This window comes from Lepisosteus platostomus, chromosome 22, assembly GCF_059453375.1.
Source record: "Lepisosteus platostomus isolate fLepPlt1 chromosome 22, fLepPlt1.hap1, whole genome shotgun sequence".
In the NCBI taxonomy this organism is placed as follows: Eukaryota; Metazoa; Chordata; class Actinopteri; order Semionotiformes; family Lepisosteidae; genus Lepisosteus; species Lepisosteus platostomus.
In genome coordinates this window covers 2,034,528-2,053,597 of record NC_142632.1, presented here as the reverse complement: position 1 = coordinate 2,053,597, position 19,070 = coordinate 2,034,528, and the positions used below count along the sequence as shown (strand labels likewise).

The 19,070-nt window shown below is 49.3% G+C and overlaps 5 non-coding genes across 5 annotated transcripts; 3 read left to right on the top strand and 2 right to left on the bottom strand.

The window, feature by feature from the left end:
* The first annotated feature begins 7,896 nt into the window (after positions 1-7,896).
* Positions 7,897-8,013, top strand: LOC148642944 (U5 spliceosomal RNA). Its single transcript, XR_015929330.1, has one exon. It is a non-coding gene; the product is annotated as a U5 spliceosomal RNA (small nuclear RNA).
* A 391-nt stretch (positions 8,014-8,404) lies between these two features.
* Positions 8,405-8,519, top strand: LOC148642943 (U5 spliceosomal RNA). Its single transcript, XR_015929307.1, has one exon. It is a non-coding gene; the product is annotated as a U5 spliceosomal RNA (small nuclear RNA).
* Positions 8,520-14,068: 5,549 nt separating this feature from the next.
* Positions 14,069-14,187, bottom strand: LOC148642942 (5S ribosomal RNA). The gene has a single exon (XR_015929199.1). It is a non-coding gene; the product is annotated as a 5S ribosomal RNA (ribosomal RNA).
* Positions 14,188-15,994: 1,807 nt separating this feature from the next.
* On the top strand, positions 15,995-16,158 carry LOC148642941 (U1 spliceosomal RNA). Its single transcript, XR_015929278.1, has one exon. It is a non-coding gene; the product is annotated as a U1 spliceosomal RNA (small nuclear RNA).
* A 636-nt stretch (positions 16,159-16,794) lies between these two features.
* Positions 16,795-16,913, bottom strand: LOC148642940 (5S ribosomal RNA). Its single transcript, XR_015929175.1, has one exon. It is a non-coding gene; the product is annotated as a 5S ribosomal RNA (ribosomal RNA).
* Between the last annotated feature and the right edge of the window lie 2,157 nt (positions 16,914-19,070).

Below are 19,070 nucleotides of genomic sequence, written 5' to 3'. Positions count from 1 at the left end.
GCAATGAGGTCACGGGGACAGGAGAGCCACACGCTGGCGGTTTAAACACGCGGAAGAAAACTGAGGGATCCACAGTATGTGGACCCTCCGTGCGCCATCAGTCCGCACTCCGGACTCTGAATCCTGCCATCCGAGTTAAGATCTCGGCGGAACCTGAGGCGCAGTTCTTTCTTAAAACGTAATCTGGTGAGCATTTCTAGAATCGTACTTGTATAGATGCAGCCTTTAATGTGTTGCTAGGTTAAAATTGATGACTTCTTGAACTTCAGTAGGCAACTGCCCTCTTGATTTTGGATTTAATTTCTTTATTACAGGGGCGCTTTTATGAAGACCGAGTCATGTTCAGGTACTTTGCTTGATGGAGGAAGCATATTTCGGACTCTGTGATCTGCTCACCTGGAAAGGTCTGCTGTACTACTACAAGAGAGAAGTAGAGTCTGGAAGAATGGACAATTTTATGATGCTTTGGAAGATAATGTTTTTTTTTTTCTTTGAAATTGAAATGAATCAGAATATCAGTGCAAAAGACAAACTCTTGGTTTGGTTTAAAGAGATATGGTTTTAAAACGGACAAAATGTAGAAAACAGGTGTTTCTCACTTTTGGAAGAGAATGGACCGGGGGTAATATTTTACAAGTTATATAATAGTAAAATATTATATAATAGGGGTAATAGTCGCGAGGGGCTTCAGCTTTTTCGTGCTTAATATGGTGCGCTGTGGCCACGGCAGATATGGGATCTATAAAAGCCGAAAATTCTCCGATCATTGCCTGACACAGCTCCTCAAAGCTATTACAGACCTCAGGTCCTTGTCTAGACATCCACTCGTGGACCGCTCGGCTGGTAGTTTTCCTTACTAACATAGCCTTTTCCTGTTCGGACGCTTCGGGCATAAACTGCAAAGTATATCTCAGCTCATCAATGTAGGTCTCCACATTATTCCCTGACACTGTCGGGTCAAACCTTTCTACATCTTTGGCTAACTGCCTCAGGGAGTGGAGGTTAATTTTTACAGTTTCTCCGTGGGCAGGGAGACGGCCGTGATCAGGAGCAGGGGGTCTATGCCTGAATTGAATCGCCCTTGCGTCTCGCGCAGGACTCGGCGATCTCCCCCATGCCGATCCGACCACAGACCCTGGCCGGGAGAAACCTCCTGGGTGAGCGCTCCGGGCTGCTAGGTGGGCTGGCATGTAAGTGGGATCTAGCCTGTTTTGCTTCCAGTACGGCAGCATCTAACTCCTTTTGCCTTTCCTGGCTGAGCTCATTTAAACTCTCAATTTCTTTTTCTTTTTCTTTCAAGCTCGCTTCTAGGTCTCTCCTAGCTACCTCAGCCGCAGTTTCTCTAGCAGACAGGTCATCTAATTTACCTAAAACTTCCCTGAGTCTGTCTTCACTTTCCTCACTTTTCACTCTCTTTTCTCTGATTATATCCAACAACTCAACTCGCTCCGCCTTATATCTTTCTAGCTTTCCCTGAAGCGTTTGAAACTTTGTCAGCTCGGACAAAGACAGTTCCAGCTGTTTAGCTAGATTTAAGGCGAAACTAGATAGGACCTGAACTGCGTTCACAGACCCTCCTGTGTTAAGCTGGTTCGCTACCTTAGCTACTAAATCTACTTGCAGCTTCTCAATATCATCAAAGTTCAACTTTTCGATACCGCTCCAGTAACCAGGATTGTCGTCGCTAGAAATAGTACTTATAAGCGACTCCACTTCAGACATTTTAGCAGCCATTGTCATTACGTCAGAGAAACTTTAAGAGTATTACTTTTTTTCCTTTTACCAAAATACAGTATGGAATCTAAACACCCGAGCAGATGGATTTCCAATCAGCACACGTTACACTAAACGCTAGAAAACAGGGGGATTTCTTTACGCAGTTATCAGCACACCCGGTATTCGCGTATAAAAGCCACGGTGCTGTGCTGAACTTGAACTCACAGCAACATCAGTTATTCTGTGCGATTGAGTCTCATTTCATTCTAAACTCGCCCACCCAGGGACGCCATTAAATGTAGTGGTTTGATGGGTTTACTGAGACACTTATTAATTGTAGCAGTAATCACGAGGTTGTTCGTTGGGGCTTTTAGAAAATCAATCGCCAGAACAACTAACAACGCACACACACGGGTTCAATACACGAGATACATTTATTAATATAAATTGTGCACCAAACATATACTAGTCTGCCTGGATACGAGCGGCAGACCTTACTGTGAGGGTTATCAATATACAAGATATATAATCTCGAAGAGATGCAAACACAAAGAGATACACAACAGAGAATATATGTCAATATATATCGTTCGGTTACCAAATCGCTAATCAGTGTTATTACCCATTGTTACTCTAAACTCGGAAGTAAATACATTACTCATGAATTAAATTGATAACAACTTGTGTTGAGGTACAATTGAATTCTCGAGACGCAATGTAGAACATGGGGTTAACTTATCCACTGTGTATGGATTTGGAATTTCCCGGCACGAACACCAAACCAGCTGACAAGCTCTGTTGCAGCCTCTGTTCCAGCGGTTGTCCAATGGGCGTTGTGTCGGCGTCCTCTGGCTACCAGCCAACCAGTCAAGGTGCAGCTCGGAGTAGGACGGGCGGAGGAATCTGACTGCGGCGCGCAGGGCAGTCGTTGCTCCGAGGGGATCTACCAGCAGTCCGGCTGGCTAGTAGAAAGTCTCTATGCACAGAGTGTGACCGCGAGTCCTCACAAGTCACTCTTTTGCCTGGGAAGAAACTGGTTCGTTCCCGGTCCAGCGCTGCTTCTGAATAAGCTATTCAGGTTGTCGACGAGGGTCCAACTGTAGGCTGCCGTTGATCAAACGGAGCATTCACGTTAGTAGAATTCTGAGTACGTACGGGATGCTTGGCCTCGCGCTTAGAACAAAGTCCAAGTCCCTATGCAGACAACAGCAGTTGTCACGTGATTGTCTCTGAGGATGCGCGAAAATGGCCAAGGAGAGCCCCGATCTGAGCTTGCGCTCCCTTTTTGACCAAGACACAGATGTGTGCTGATTGGTTGAGAGTTTGGCGGGCATTGGAGACCCACGTGGTATTACCACGCCCTGCCAGTCCCTGATTGGTTGGTCAAGGTGAGATATAAGTCACTTACTCTTGACACTTAAGAATGCAGTCCAGATGTCCATTCAGCACTCCCTAGACAGATAGGCGCCAATGGATGACCATTGATCATGATAGCCAGGCTTAGCTAAGTGCATCCCTGTCTGGGAGCTGTTCCCTATCAAAAGAAAACAACTTAAATCAGTCTGCATGAATACTTTCTCTGTGGCTGCACCACAGAGATGGGGGGTGAGATGGGGCTTCATTTAGGACAGCATACCAACGCTTAATTCTGTCTTATTAACAAGCATTGCCGCTACACTTGTATCCCAACTTTTGCAACTCGCAACTGAAAACCCACTGAAGCTAAGCAGGTGTGAGCCAGGTCAGTACCAGGATGAGGGTGAGCTACAGGGAAAAACAAAGCTTCCAGCTGGAAGTGGTGTTAATGGGCGCTCACTCTGAGGTCTGTACGGGTCCCAATGTCCCAATATAGTGACGGAGAAGCTGTGTTGGAAAAAGGGCGCTGTCTTTTGGATGAGATGTAAAACCGAGGTCATAGTGCTCTGTGGTCATTAAAAATGACCACCAAAACCTTTGACAAAAGCTCTTGGTAATTGATGGTCTTCAATAATGCTTCTCCTTTAGGTACATTTTAAATCAGCTGAAAAATGCTGTGAAATGGGGGGGCACTTCAGGCCAGTGTAGGATTTGGGTTACAAGAACTATGAAACTGCACGAGAAAGCCCGTACACTGAATTACACGGCTTTCTATTCAAAGGACAAAAGAAATTCCCTGAGCTTGATTTTTTGCAGCACAGAGAGGACCACTGTTGTGAGGTCGGTTAGCTCAGTTGGTTAGATGGTGGTGCTAGTAACGCCAAGGTTGCGGGTTTGAGCCGCGTACGGGCCAGGTCCTTTTCTCCTCTCTTACCAAAGCTGTTAGGTTCCTTTCCGTGGTGAGATGGGTTGTCATGCAACGCTGCCACATAGCGCCGACAGACAAGAGTGTTGCGGGAGAAGAGAAATGTGTTTGAAGATTTAAGAGTGTCTTAGGTGCAGCCAAAATCAAGTGTCACAAATGCAAGTGGTTGGATTTCCATTGTTTAATATGGTAAAAATAAGCGGAAGTAATCTGCCGGTCCGGCACAGTCTGCCATGCTTTTGTCATTTACTGTAAAGTGGTATTGAACTGGGTGTCGAACTGGAGCCTCACCATTTGCATATGTGAGGCTCCAGTTATACATCGAGTGTCACATTAAATGACAAAAATGAAGAGAGTTAAAGCAGCTGGAGAGGTTTTCTTACAACTTTTGAGCTGACACAGTTTTGGAAAATGTTTCCTTCACGCTGCACTGTACAACATAGGCAGCCAAGAGTCTCCAAAACAAAACAGAATTGACAGATAGGAGAAAATTCCCACTCGTCCTGAAGTTCCCAAAATCAAGCACTGAGCGTAAACAAAGTGTCTAAGTAGCGTGGGAATGCTAACCCTAACCCTAGCGTAAAAAGATGAGTCAAAGTAACGTCTAATCGGATTAGTTTCCTTAGAGCTGGTTCAGAGTTTGCTGAAGAGTTTACCCAGTGGGCACTGATTCGTCGAATATACGTATATTCACGGCGAAAATACGGCTATACGTATATATACGTCGCCTCGACGTATAATCAAAGTCGAATTGCAACCGTAAAATCGACGACATTAATAAACGCATATATAACGTCGAAAACACATCTAACACAGTGCCTGAGGCTTTTTACTGTATGTATCGTGTGTGCCGCAACTAGGAGTATACGGCACTCTGCACAGTGTACGAAGTAAATTATTTTCGCAGTAATTAATTTACACGTGTATAATAAATATAGTAAATATAATAAATTAATTACTGCGAAAATTACTTCGTACACTGTGCAGAGTGCCGTATACTCCTAGGTAAGTTAGGTACATCTTTTTGCCCAAAACTGAAGGGGCGACATTCCTCCCTCCCCCCGTGATGCCAGGCCTGTCCCCATCCTATTCCATAATGTCATTATACTGTATATAATACCATACAACAGTGACCGATCCTTACTAACTGCATGCGTTAAAATTGCACATCAGCTCATAGCAGGGGGCACATAGCCGCGATGTATTATCAATGTTAAATTTCAACCATAATATCGACAACATTAATAAACGCATACGTTGAGAAAATATCGAACCCAGCATATTTTCCGGTTATATACCACAATGCATTGCTAGTATTCCTTGGTCACCATTTTGGACACGTTTTTCAAACGTAGAAGTATATCCGCAAATATCTCAGCAATCCTCTTTTGACGAGTAAGTATGAACAATAATAATACTATCTGAATACATACAGATCTTTCTTAATATTATTTTGATTAAAATAGTAAGTGAATAAGCAAAAAATGGCACATAAAATAGTGGAGCTTTTTAAACGTCTGTACTTACTGCGCCCCATAAGAAATCGTTTGTCCCCGTTCAAAAGAGGTTGTGCGATGTCCTGCAGCGTTCGCAAAGCAAACCTTTGACAGTTTGAAAAGAGGAATTTATTCTGCTTCCTGTGCGTGCAGTAGTTACAAAGTTGAACGTCTTTACACGATCTGCTGCAGTTTTCAGTGGGCGGGCGTTGTCAAATGGCTTGGAAAAACGCACTGTGTTTCGGCTCGGCAAACATCGTGAGCAGTGTCCTGCATGTTTTCTGTGTATAGCTGTCTTTTAACGCATACAGAATTCATTCGAAATGGGGAATGGTGTGAATGGGGAAGATGACACTAAATCGTTTTGCCGTTTCTCTATTCTTATTCTATGTTGTACTTTCAAACTTTGGGTACTCTTTAATTAGGACAGACTTTATTGCTCAACTTCTATGATGCAAGCCAAATTTTATACATTTATTTCAGCTTTGAGCTTAGTAAACCGTTCATTTTTTAGATTATACTAAAGAAGATATTAATCATCATTAATTTGGGAAGTAATATTATATAATTTTCTCCTAGCTGCGGTGCTGAAGTCCCGCCCTAAATCAGCAGAAAAAGAAATAAAGGAGCACGCAATGTGTTACTTGAAGAATGCATATGCAAGGCAGGGGGCCAGGAGATCTGGACACTGAAAATACTAGGTTTTTGGTTCTAACTGTTAGGACAATTACACAGGGTTTGCAAATAGTGGACAAAAATCGTCTTAACTTCCATTGTAATATTTTTTTTCTTGGAAATATAGAAGTTGTACATTTTAAAATGTATATTTGAATCAAAATGTGGTTTTGAGTTAGTGTGTTAATGTAATTAGTTTGTGTTTGCCGTTACTATACTGTATATTGCCATATTACCAGAATTTGTAGCTGAAGTTTAAGACTAGTTGTGTTTTTTATGATTATTGCCCATATGTTGATTGTTGATTGATTGTATACAATGTATAATTTGAAATACATATTTTTCAGGTGTGAATGTGTATTTTCAGAATAAATTTCTAAACCAAATCATTGGGTTGATTTACTAGTTTCTACACCTGTAAAACCTAACTTTGATGTATAATAGACCTCTACCCATATACGTATAATAGACCTCTAAAGTTATCCGTATAATAGACCTCTAACCATATACATATAATAGACCTCTAAAGTTATCCGTATAATAGACCTCTACCCATATACGTATAATAGACCTCTAAAGTTATCCGTATAATAGACCTCCAACCATATACGTAGAATAGTCCTCTAAAGTTATCCGGAACTCCTACCATATATGTATAATAGTCCTCTAAATTTATCCGTATAATAGAACTCCAACCATTTACGTATAATGAACATCTAATCATAGACGTATAATTGACGTATAACAATAGACGTATATTAGAATTTCATTCTAGACGAATTGCAGACCACATTTAGACGTCTAAGGTATGCGTTTAATAGACGTATATTATACGTCTTTTGCCCACTGGGTTACGTCTCAACAGAAACGCTCTTTAGCTCTTTCAGTGTTATGCAGAGAACAGCGTCTGTCGAGATCACTTTTGAGTCAGCGCGAAACGCCGTGTGCTGTCAGTTTGATTTCATATTGCTCGTAGCGGCGCCCGGCTTTTGTCTGTCAAACGTTAGGTTGCGCTTCTTCATGCTGCATCGTCGGCATGAGTGGAGCTTTTTAAACGTCTGTACTTACTGCGCCCCATAAGAAATCGTTTGTCCCCGTTCAAAAGAGATTTTGCGATGTCCTGCAGCGTTCGCAAAGCAAACCTTTGACAGTTTGAAAAGAGGAATTTATTCTGCTTCCTGTGCGTGCAGTAGTTACAAAGTTGAACGTCTTTACACGATCTGCTGCAGTTTTCAGTGGGCGGGCTTTGTCAGATGGCTTGGAAAAACGCACTGTGTTTCGGCTCGGGAAACATCATGAGCAGTGTCCTGCATGTTTTCTGTGTATAGCTGTCTTTTGACGCATACAGAATTCATTCGAAATCATTGATTTCTCCAATTATCAAGGGTCCCTTAAAGGATGAGTCAAAGTAACGTCTAATCGGATTAGTTTCCTTAGAGCTGGTTCAGAGTTTGCTCAAGAGTTTACCTTTCACAGATGTGCAAAGAAGAATGTTGGGGGTGCACGCTTCAAGGTGCCTTACAGTGCGTTGTTTCCGACACAGTGTGGCCGGGTGTTTTCCGAGTTATCGCACGGATTGGGCACGCCCACAAGCCGAGAGCCGCAGGCGATGAGCCCGGGGCTGAACGGGCCCCACTGGCTAGTTTGTAAGGCCAGGTGCATTGCCAACCACGACTGGCAGCGCAGAGGCTTTGAAGGCGGTCTGGGCTCCTGCAGCTGTGCAGCCACGCACTCTGGTTTCTCTTCATCTCGTACAAATCTTTCGCCTTTTATTAAAGATTTCCGTGGAGAGGAGCATGAATAAGTTCCATGCAATTTTTGTGCTTCCCTGCCTTCGGGTGGGGCGCAGCCTGGCTGGTCAAAGAGAGAAAACAAAAACGTTCGCAATCACTCTTGTTATGGCAATTGTGGCCGTCTGCTCCGCGAGTCCTCGGTCTCCGGCTGTCTGATTGGCGCTCTTTTCTTTGGGGGGCGGGAAGTGTCCGGCCGCAGGGGATCTTGGGACCTCGCTTTGCATAGCGGCTTCCCAGAGTGCGTCGTTTCCGGCACAGTGTGGCTGGGTGTTTTCCGACTTATCGCACGGATTGGGCACGGCCGCAAGCTGAGAGCCGCAGGCGATGAGCCCGGAGCTGAACGGGCCCCACTGGCTCGTTTGTAAGGCCAGGTGTATTGCCAACCATGACCGGCAGCGCAGAGGCTTTGAAGGCGGCCTGGGCTCCTGCAGCTGTGCAGCCATGCACTCTGGTTTCTCTTCATCTCGTACAAATCTTTTGCCTTTTACTAAAGATTTTCGTGGAGAGGAGCATGAATGAGTTCCCTGCAATTTTTGTGCTTCCCTGCTTTCGGGTCGCGGGCAGCTGGGCTGGTCAAAGAGAGAAAACAAGCACGTTCGCAATCGCTCTTGTAATGGTGATTGTGGCCGTCTGCTCCGCGAGTCCTCGATCTCCGGCCGTCTGATTGGCGCTCTTTTCTTTGGGGGGCGGGAAGTGTCCGGCCGCAGGGGATCTTGGGACCTCGCTTTGCATAGCGGCTTCCCAGAGTGCGTCGTTTCCGGCACAGTGTGGCCGGGTGTTTTCCGAGTTATCGCACGGATTGGGCACGCTCGCAAGCCGTGAGCCGCAGGCGATGAGCCCCGAGCTGAACGGGCCCCACTGGCTCGTTTGTAAGATCTGCGGCAGATCGTATAAAGACGTTCAACTTTGTAACTACTGCACGCACAGGAAGCAGAATAAATTCCTCTTTCAAACTGTCAAAGGTTTGCTTTGCGAACGCTGCAGGACATCGCACAATCTGTTTTGAACGGGGACAAACGATTTCTTATGAGGCGCAGTAAATACAGACGTTTAAAAAGCTCCACTCATGCCGACGATGCAGCATGAAGAAGGGCAACCTAACGTTTGACAGACAAAAGCCGGGCGCCGCTACGAGCAATATGAAATCAAACTGACAGCACATGGCGTTTCGCGCTGACCGTCCACCATGGAACTGAGGTTAGAGATGTTGACGGTATAAAAACAGGAGCAAGGAAATTCGAGGTTCGCTTACTACCGGACAATGTAAATGGAGGCTTAAGGCACCTGCCCTCTACAATCCGGCTGGGCGCCTGCAATGGCTATGTTTTTTATGTGGGACAACCAAAGGTGTGTCGGCGCTGTGGTGCTGTGGGACACCTGGCATCTTCCTGCACTGTGAAATGCTGCAAGACCTGTGGCAAACAGGGACATTTAGCCTCTGACTGTTCAATGCTGCCAAAGTGCAATTTATGTGGCTCGGAAGGACACGTTTTTAAGAACTGCCCTCACGCCTACGCCAATAAACTCAAAATGAGGCAGTGCTTGTTTCAGCCAAACCGGCCCGAAAAGCCAAAGCAAACAACAAGTCAAACAAAGAACCCTTGTTGGACAAAGAGTCTCAGCCTCCAGCCAGGATCAGTCCTGCTGTGGCTCCGAGGCCGGTGGAAGAGAAATCCACTACGCTCCCACAACCGCAGACTGCACCAGACAAGCACGAGGGTTTGAAAACCCCCGAGAACAGCGAGGACCCCTCCCCCACTCCTGCTCCTCAGAACGAGGGCCAGTGTGGGGCCCCCCGGTGGAGCGGGTCCAGCGACGATACCCAGGATTCAGCGGAGCTGCTTTTCTCAGACTCTGCAAGTGCTACAGATGCCCTCCTCTCCTCCATCCAGTCCATCACGGAGGATCTGCAACAGCTGGTGGGTGAGGGGGAAGAGGAGACTGGTGCATCGGCTGCACCCCTTTCCCCTCAGTGCTCCCAGGAGCTGGACTTGAGGAAAAGGAAAAATGACTCTGTTTTCTCCCCGAGCGAGGAGGAAGGAGAGAATGGCGATGGGGACAGCTGGAACCCCTCCACCCCTCCCTCTACCCCCTTCCTTGAAATGGACTCCGTGAATGCTTTTACTGCTGCCACCCTGATGAAGGCTCATTCAGAGGATGGCTGGCAGGAAATTGGTAAGAAGAAAAAGAAAAAGAAGAAGGTAACAGGTGAGACCGAAGAGAAATGTGTTTTGTAAAGACTGGTTCCACTTTCTTATGTAATATGGCTCTAAACATAATTTCTCTTAACACCAGAGGTATCAATGACGGAGTTAAATGTCAGTGTGTCTTTGATTACCTCCAGCAGAGAGAGGGAGATGTGTTGATGTTGCAGGAGTGTGCTTTAGCCTATCAAGAGAGGTATAAAAGCTTTGAAGATAGGTGGGATAAAGGGCCTTCTGTTTGGTCAGGGGACAATAACAACAGAGCCTCTGGCGTGGCCATTCTTTTCAAAGGATGGGCTTTCAAATTGAAAAGTATTCAGAGGGTCATAGATGGCAGGTTGCTGTGTGTGGATGTGGAATGGGGGACCGTTAACCTGCGGCTAATCAATGTGTATTGTCCTACTGACGTGGGAGGAAGGGTGGAGCTACTCAAGGCACTCTCTCCCCTATTGTTAAGTAGCACAGACGTGATAGTGGGAGGGGATTTTAATTGTATCTTAGAGCACACAGACAGGCAGTCTAGCTCTCCGATAAAATTGGATTCCAGCTCACTGGCCCTGCAAAACTTAGTTCAAGACTTTAAACTCTCAGACACATATAGATGTATATATCCCACAACAGCAGGATATGCATGGTCAGGGAGGAATAGCAGCTCCAGAATTGACTATTGCTTTGTCTCAGAGAGAGTGAAAGTTGTTGGGGTCACTCTTCAGCCTGTCTTCTTCTCAGATCATCAGGCTTTAGGGTGTAGAGTGGAACTCCAGGGCGGGACTGTCTTTGGCCCAGGCCTCTGGAAACTCAACACAAAGCTGCTAGAGAACGAGGGGGTAGTATCCCGCTACAAGGAGAAACTATCACAGTGGCTGTCCTTGCAGTGTCTGTACGGGTCAGTAGGAGAGTGGTGGGAGGAGGTGAAGATGAGGACAAAGACCTTTTTCATGGCTGAGGGAAGGAAGGCTGCTGCCAGACGGAGAGGAGTGCTAGCCAGGAAACAGAGGCAGCTGCAGCGTCTCTACACGATGCTGCACAGTGGCTTCGATGTGCTCGAGGATATCACCCTTTTAAAAAAGGACATCCGGAGCATAGCCGAAGAAAGTAGTCGAGGAGTGCTGTTAAGAGGCAGAGTGCAGTTCTTGGAAGAAAATGAGAAGTGTACTCGCTTCTTTTTCAGGAAAGTGGTAGGCTCCAAGTCTGTCATGGAAAGTGTAGTTGATGAGGAGGGACGAGAGAGAACAGAGCCGAGTGCTATCCTCTCCTGCACCGAGGCCTTCTACTCAAGACTGTACAGCTCTACAGAGGTAAAGGATGAAGAAATTCATTTTTTTACCTCAAAGCTAGAAAACGTTTTGAGTGAAGAAGATAGGGAAGTACTTGAGAGGGATTTGACAGTAGAAGAGCTCAGACAGGCTATGGAGAGCTTACAGAAGGGGAAAACTCCAGGTGCTGACGGGCTCCCTAAAGAATTTTATTGCACCTTTTGGGATCTGCTTCAGGATCCGCTACTGGTCCTATTCGAGGAAAGATATAAGACAGAATTGCTGCCTGACTCCTTAAGAGAAGGCACTATCTCTCTCTTGTTTAAGAAAGGAGCAAAAAATGACATAAAGAACTGGAGACCCCTCAGCCTGTTAGGCGTGGACACTAAGATCCTGTCCAAAGCCCTTTTCCTGCACCTACAAAATGTAGTGGCCTCACTGGTAGGGAAAGAACAGACTTGTGGGATAGCAGGACGCCTGATGAGCGACAACCTGGCCTTGTTGAGGGATGTCTGTCTGTACTCTGAGGATCGCTCCCTCCCTCTTTGCATTTTAGGTGTAGACCTAGAAAAGGCCTTTGACCGCCTAAACCGGCAGTACTTAACATCGGGACTTGAGCACATGAAGTTTGGCCCCATCATGAGAAAGTGGATTAACCTGCTGTACACAGGTAGCAACAGCAGAGTCATGGTTAATGGCAATAGATCACGCCCCTTTGAAGTCTGTTCAGGGGTGAGGCAGGGCTGCCCATTATCCCCCTTGTTATGCGTTTTGGCTATGGAGCCCTTAGCCTGTGCCTTGCGCCAGGATCAGGCCATTAATGGGATACCAGTGCCTGGAAGTGGGGGGAGGAGAGGTAAAGACATCTCTATACATGGATGACGTCACCCTGCTCCTCTCTGACAATGCCTCAATTAGCAGAGCTCTGCAGTGCTGTGATCGTTTCTCTTTGGCTTCCTCCGCAAAAATTAACAAATCTAAGAGTGAGATTTTTTATCAGAACTGGAGGGAGCCAAAAGAAGGACATGATCTCAGGCTGCAAGAGAAGAGAATTAAGGTCCTGGGGGTGTATTTTGGAGAAGAGATGGGAACAGTAAATTGGCAGAACAAATTGCCAATCTTAAACAAAAAACTGATGCAATGGAAGGACCGAGACCTCACCATGACAGGGAAGGTGCTGGTCATCAAAGCCGAGCTCTTGCCTGTCTTGAATTTTCTGGCTTCTACCTTCCCAATCCCACACCGTGTTGCGGCGGTGATGAGGAGATTGATGTTTCAATTTCTATGGGGTGGGAAGCAGGAAAGACTCAGAAGGGAAATAATGTACAGGCCGCTACCCTCAGGGGGGAAGTCTGTCCCAGATATTGCTACGAAGCTGCTGTGCATTTTCCTGGCCTCTGTGCTGAGAGGCTTTGCAACAGCACCTGCAGCGCGTACCTGGACTTATTTTTCCAGGCTCTGGGTAGGTAGGGAGGTGTTCAGAGTGTGGGGTGTCAGACCCAAGCTGGACGTCCCACTCTCTGACACATGCCCTGCAATTTATGGGACAGTTAAAAGTTTTCTAAGATCTCACCCAATTGGCCATATTCCCCTCCGAGATGTCAGCGTCCAAAAACTGGAAGATTTCGTTGCACCCCAGAACAATAGGCAGACCCATGTGGGCATTTTAACATCAGCCCAAACAAGGAAGGTGTGGAAACACACATCCTCTAAGTTTCTGTGCAACATTCACAGAGATTTAGCCTGGAGTGTCGTCCACCAGTGCTTACCGGTACGAACTTTCTTGTACCGTAGGGGCCTCACCCCCAGCCCTCGCTGCGTTAGGGTGGGCTGCGGCGAGGAGGAGACTGTATCCCATCTCCTGTGGTCCTGCTTTTTTGCTAAGGCCTTCTGGGCACAGTTTGAAGATTGGTTGCTGGCTCTCTCGCCCCAATTTACCCTGACCGCTGCTTTCGTCATATACGGCATCTCTCCTGTCAAACTTCCTCCTGACGTGTTTGACAGGATCTGGGCCGTGGTGAACAGTGGGAAAGTTGCCCTGTGGAGAGTGAGGAACATGGGGCTGTTCAAAGGCATCGAGATCCCAGTCAAGGCAGCAGGTAGCCTGGCCCTGTTCATCACCCGAGAGAACTATTACCTCAGAGATCTGTGGAGAGAAGGGAGGGAGGAAGCAGAAAATCTGTGGGAAATAGAGAGCATAGGTCAATATCTCAAGAAACTGTGAAAAACATTATCAAGTTTAAGTAAAGAATGTGATTTGCACCAGAAAAAAAGAAAATTGTTGCTATGTAACTGTTACCATGTCAAAATGTAATGAGATGTGATCATATATACTGTTTTAAGTATGTATATGAATGTAAAGCTTTCTGATTTGTGATGTCCTGTATTTTTTTGTGAAAAGAAAATAAAGTTCTTAAAAATCGAAATCGGTTCACCCAGGGCGAGGCTCGGCCATTGCACTCCGGCTGTGCTGACCCCTTCGATATTCGTTTTACAGACGGGTTTTTTTTTTGGAATATGGGTCACACACATGCCACAGCAACAAAACATCTCTAGAGATGAGGCTATAGATCACCTTTCCATCCTGCAGGTTTTCCTCCCAAAGCCTACGGCACCAACGGCGACCCCTGCTGGCCGGGAGAGCAAAAGCTTACAGCACCTGGTATTCCCAGGCAGTCTCCCATCCAAGTACTAACCAGGCCCGACACTGCTTAGCTTCCGAGATCAGACGAGATCGGGCGTGTTCAGGGTGGTGTGGCCATAAGCGAAAACCCCGGCGCCTGACTCGCTACTTGAAGCTGTGTGTGGCGGGGGTTCCGTGCCCCCCGAGCGGGACTGAAGGATCGTTCGTGTGCAACTCTTTGGAAAGGAGCTGCTTTCCAAATCGCATTGCATGCCTGGATGTTGGCGAATGCGCTCCCTTGTGTTGGCTCGTCCCGCACTGGAGGAGGACAAACAATCTGCACGGAGGAGCACCAGGCAAGTCTTCACCAGACAAAAACCTCCAGTGCACAGCACTCTGGAAACATTTCGGGGCTTTCGCGTGTTTATTTCAGCACGTAAAGCGCACCGGTCCAACACGTCGGCCGGGCGCGCGGCGCCTCCGCCCTCTTGTGGCCTTGCGGCGTCAGAGCAAGAGGCTCCTTCTCGCTGCCCTTCCGCTGTGTTGCAGGGCCCCGAGAGGGAACCCGGAGCGCGCACTTTGTGGGGGGCGGGGGACCGCGTTCGCGCTCTGCCCCCGGTCTCTTGCGCGAGTACTAAATCTCACGGACAGGGGGGCCTCGTCATTGATTGTTACAGGTGAGACGGGGATTAGGAGGAGACCCCGACTGATGGGTAAAGGGGAGCACTAACACCAGAGGGACACCCCCGGCGTCTCTTTTTGAGAGACGCCCTGGGGTTTCCTAATGGCCAAGGAGGGTCGGGACCTCGGTTTGACGCCTCCCCCGAAGGACGGCGCCTGTTTGTGCAGCAGAGTGTCGCCATCAGGAGGCTGGGGCGTAAGAGAGCCACACAGCCCGCAGGGTGAGCGCTCCCTACTGGTCCCAGTCACACCTCTTGCAGGAGCAGCAGCAACCGGAGCTTTTCCGGGGTGGAATCTCCCATCCGGGTGCCGGCCAGGCTCACACCTGCTGGGCTGCCCCGGGGGTGAGCCCAGTCGAGAGTCGCAGGGCCAGATCTAGTCACCGGGGAGAAACGATACAAGTGAAGGATTGCTCGGCTCTCGGCACTTGAAAAGACCGACAAATGTCTCGTTCCCGCCGGAGCTGAATGTACCCGCATGTGTGGTGTCGTCTTCTTCCCCCGCCCCGCTGTGTTTGCTGTATTGTCTCTGAAGCCGGCCCCCCCGAGACGAGACGGGCTGTTCCTGTGCCCCAATTAACACTTTACAGGTGCCATTCCCCGGCATTGTGGCCATTGTCGGTGCTCACACGCGATAAGATAAGGCGGAGGAGAGCGGGGCATGCCCAGCGGCAGACATTCAAGGAGGGGGCAGTGCGAGGTGAGGTGAGGTGCGACACGCCGGAGCCCCGACGCAGCTAATGCGGAGCACTTGTTGGACTGGCATCGAAAGGACGTGTGCGCACGGAGCGAGCCTTCCCTGCGGCGGAGCGCGGGAACTTTCTCCCCCCCTCCCGCTGCAGGAGTTGTGTGCACTGCAGCGGTGCCGAGAGAAAAGCACAGAAGGCAGCAGGCTCTGGAGAGCAGGTAAGAGACGGAGCCTTGTGGGCAGGCGAGCAGGCCCGTTTTTTGGAAATTGCTGAAAAGGTTTGTTCGGTGTGTGGCAGGCGCACGTCGCGAGCTTGCGTGGCGATCTGCCGGTCTGGAGTTATGCAAATGAGGCCGAATTGCATCCCGGGACATGCTGCGAATGCGCAACGGCGACTGCAGATGTGTAGGAAATGGCGCGCTCGTTTTCTCGTTTTGCCCACACTTTTGAGTGTTAGTGTGGCGTGTGAGTGTGTGAAAGAGTGGGCCCAGCAGGAGGCGGTGGCGTGCGGGGCGAGGAGGTGGCCTAGGCTGCGCGATTTGTGCTGTGGGTGCGGGCCGCTTGCAGGGGCCTGTTTAACTCATACTTACCTGGCAGGGGAGATACCTTGATCAAGAAGGAGGTTCACCCAGGGCGAGGCTCGGCCATTGCACTCCGGCTGTGCTGACCCCTGCGAATTCCCCAAATGTGGGAATCTCGACTGCATAATTTCTAGAAGTGGGGGACTGCGTTCGCGCTCTCCCCTGATGTGCTTGGTCCAAAATCAGATACGGGAGGGTTAGGACACCACGAGCTGCGTGGCTGCGGAAGGATCCCAGTTCGACAGGAGTGGACGCCGCTGCTGGATCTCGCTGGCTTTTAGTTAGGGGTCCGGAGAAGCATCTCAAGCTAGTTCCACTACTCCTTCCGGACGTTCATTCCCTTTTCAAAGTCAGTCGTTTTGCTGTAGTCTGCGTTCTTTAGGCTGATTATCGAGGTTAGCCTTTATTTGGTCATGGGGGGCCTCGGTACTGTATGCTGAGTCTAAAGACAGTTTCACCCGTTTTCTGATTGCTCGGTTCTGTACCAGTGCAGACATGTCAAACAGTGAATGGCTGTACCTCTATTGTATCCGTGCTCAATGAATGAAATCGGTAACAAATGAATATATGTCTAGTTATACGAAAAACGAGTGGTTTATCGACTCATCTTCATTTGCAGATTCAGAGGCAGCTTCGATATTCGTTTTACAGACGGGTTTTTTTTTTGGAATATGGGTCACACACATGCCACAGCAACAAAACATCTCTAGAGATGAGGCTATAGATCACCTTTCCATCCTGCAGGTTTTCCTCCCAAAGCCTACGGCACCAACGGCGACCCCTGCTGGCCGGGAGAGCAGAAGCTTACAGCACCTGGTATTCCCAGGCAGTCTCCCATCCAAGTACTAACCAGGCCCGACGCTGCTTAGCTTCCGAGATCAGACGAGATCGGGCGTGTTCAGGGTGGTGTGGCCGTAAGCAAAAGCCCCAGCGCCTGACTCGCTACTTGAAGCTGTGTGTGGCGGGGGTTCCGTGCTCCCCGAGCGGGACTGAAGGATCGTTCGTGTGCCACTCTTTGGAAAGGAGCTGCTTTCCAAATCGCATTGCGTGCCTGGATGTTGGCGAATGCGCTCCCTTGTGTTGGCTCGTCCCGCACTGGAGGAGGACAAACAATCTGCACGGAGGAGCACCAGGCAAGTCTTCACCAGACAAAAACCTCCAGTGCACAGCACTCTGGAAACATTTCGGGGCTTTCGCGTGTTTATTTCAGCACGTAAAGCGCACCGGTCCAACACGTCGGCCGGGCGCGCGGCGCCTCCGCCCTCTTGTGGCCTTGCGGCGTCAGAGCAAGAGGCTCCTTCTCGCTGCCCTTCCGCTGTGTTGCAGGGCCCCGAGAGGGAACCCGGAGCGCGCACTTTGTGGGGGGCGGGGGACCGCGTTCGCGCTCTGCCCCCGGTCTCTTGCGCGAGTACTAAATCTCACGGACAGGGGGGCCTCGTCATTGATTGTTACAGGTGAGACGGGGATTAGGAGGAGACCCCGACTGATGGGTAAAGGGGAGCACTAACACCAGAGGGACACCCACGGCGTCTCTTTTTGAGAGACGCCCTGGGGTTTCCTAATGGCCAAGGAGGGTCGGGACCTCGGTTTGACGCCTCCCCCGAAGGACGGCGCCTGTTTGTGCAGCAGAGTGTCGCCATCAGGAGGCTGGGGCGTAAGAGAGCCACACAGCCCGCAGGGTGAGCGCTCCCTACTGGTCCCCGTCACACCTCTTGCAGGAGCAGCAGCAACCGGAGCTTTTCCGGGGTGGAATCTCCCATCCGGGTGCCGGCCAGGCTCACACCTGCTGGGCTGCCCCGGGGGTGAGCCCAGTCGAGAGTCGCAGGGCCAGATCTAGTCACCGGGGAGAAACGATACAAGTGAAGGATTGCTCGGCTCTCGGCACTTGAAAAGACCGACAAATGTCTCGTTCCCGCCGGAGCTGAATGTACCCGCATGTGTGGTGTCGTCTTCTTCCCCCGCCCCGCTGTGTTTGCTGTATTGTCTCTGAAGCCGGCCCCCCCGAGACGAGACGGGCTGTTCCTGTGCCCCAATTAACACTTTACAGGTGCCATTCCCCGGCATTGTGGCCATTGTCGGTGCTCACACGCGATAAGATAAGGCGGAGGAGAGCGGGGCATGCCCAGCGGCAGACATTCAAGGAGGGGGCAGTGCGAGGTGAGGTGAGGTGCGACACGCCGGAGCCCCGACGCAGCTAATGCGGAGCACTTGTTGGACTGGCATCGAAAGGGCGTGTGCGCACGGAGCGAGCCTTCCCTGCGGCGGAGCGCGGGAACTTTCTCCCCCCCTCCCGCTGCAGGAGTTGTGTGCACTGCAGCGGTGCCGAGAGAAAAGCACAGAAGGCAGCAGGCTCTGGAGAGCAGGTAAGAGACGGAGCCTTGTGGGCAGGCGAGCAGGCCCGTTTTTTGGAAATTGCTGAAAAGGTTTGTTCGGTGTGTGGCAGGCGCACGTCGCGAGCTTGCGTGGCGATCTGCCGGTCTGGAGTTATGCAAATGAGGCCGAATTGCATCCCGGGACATGCTGCGAATGCGCAACGGCGACTGCAGATGTGTAGGAAATGGCGCGCTCGTTTTCTCGTTTTGCCCACACTTTTGAGTGTTAGTGTGGCGTGTGAGTGTGTGAAAGAGTGGGCCCAGCAGGAGGCGGTGGCGTGCGGGGCGAGGAGGTGGCCTAGGCTGCGCGATTTGTGCTGTGGGTGCGGGCCGCTTGCAGGGGCCTGTTTAACTCATACTTACCTGGCAGGGGAGATACCTTGATCAGCCTGTAGGTGGAGTAGTTGGATTGTTTTTCTTTTGTTGGAAGCAGTGTTCGATTTGCGGTTTTTGAAATGGCAACCTTTGGATCCCGTAAGAATGCTGTACGTTTTGAGCTCTTGGATGACCTCTTCATGGATCGTATGCAGTTCAGCAGAAAAGTGTTACAGAAGGAACTTGGCTTTGAACCTCGGCACTTGGATTTCATCTTCGCTCTCCCAGGTCAGAAAGCATTTGAGGTTGTATTTGCTACCTATCCTCTGTTTGAACAATGCGTGGATGTGTTTGAGGCAAAAAGAGGCAAAGTTCCTGCACTTGAGAAGA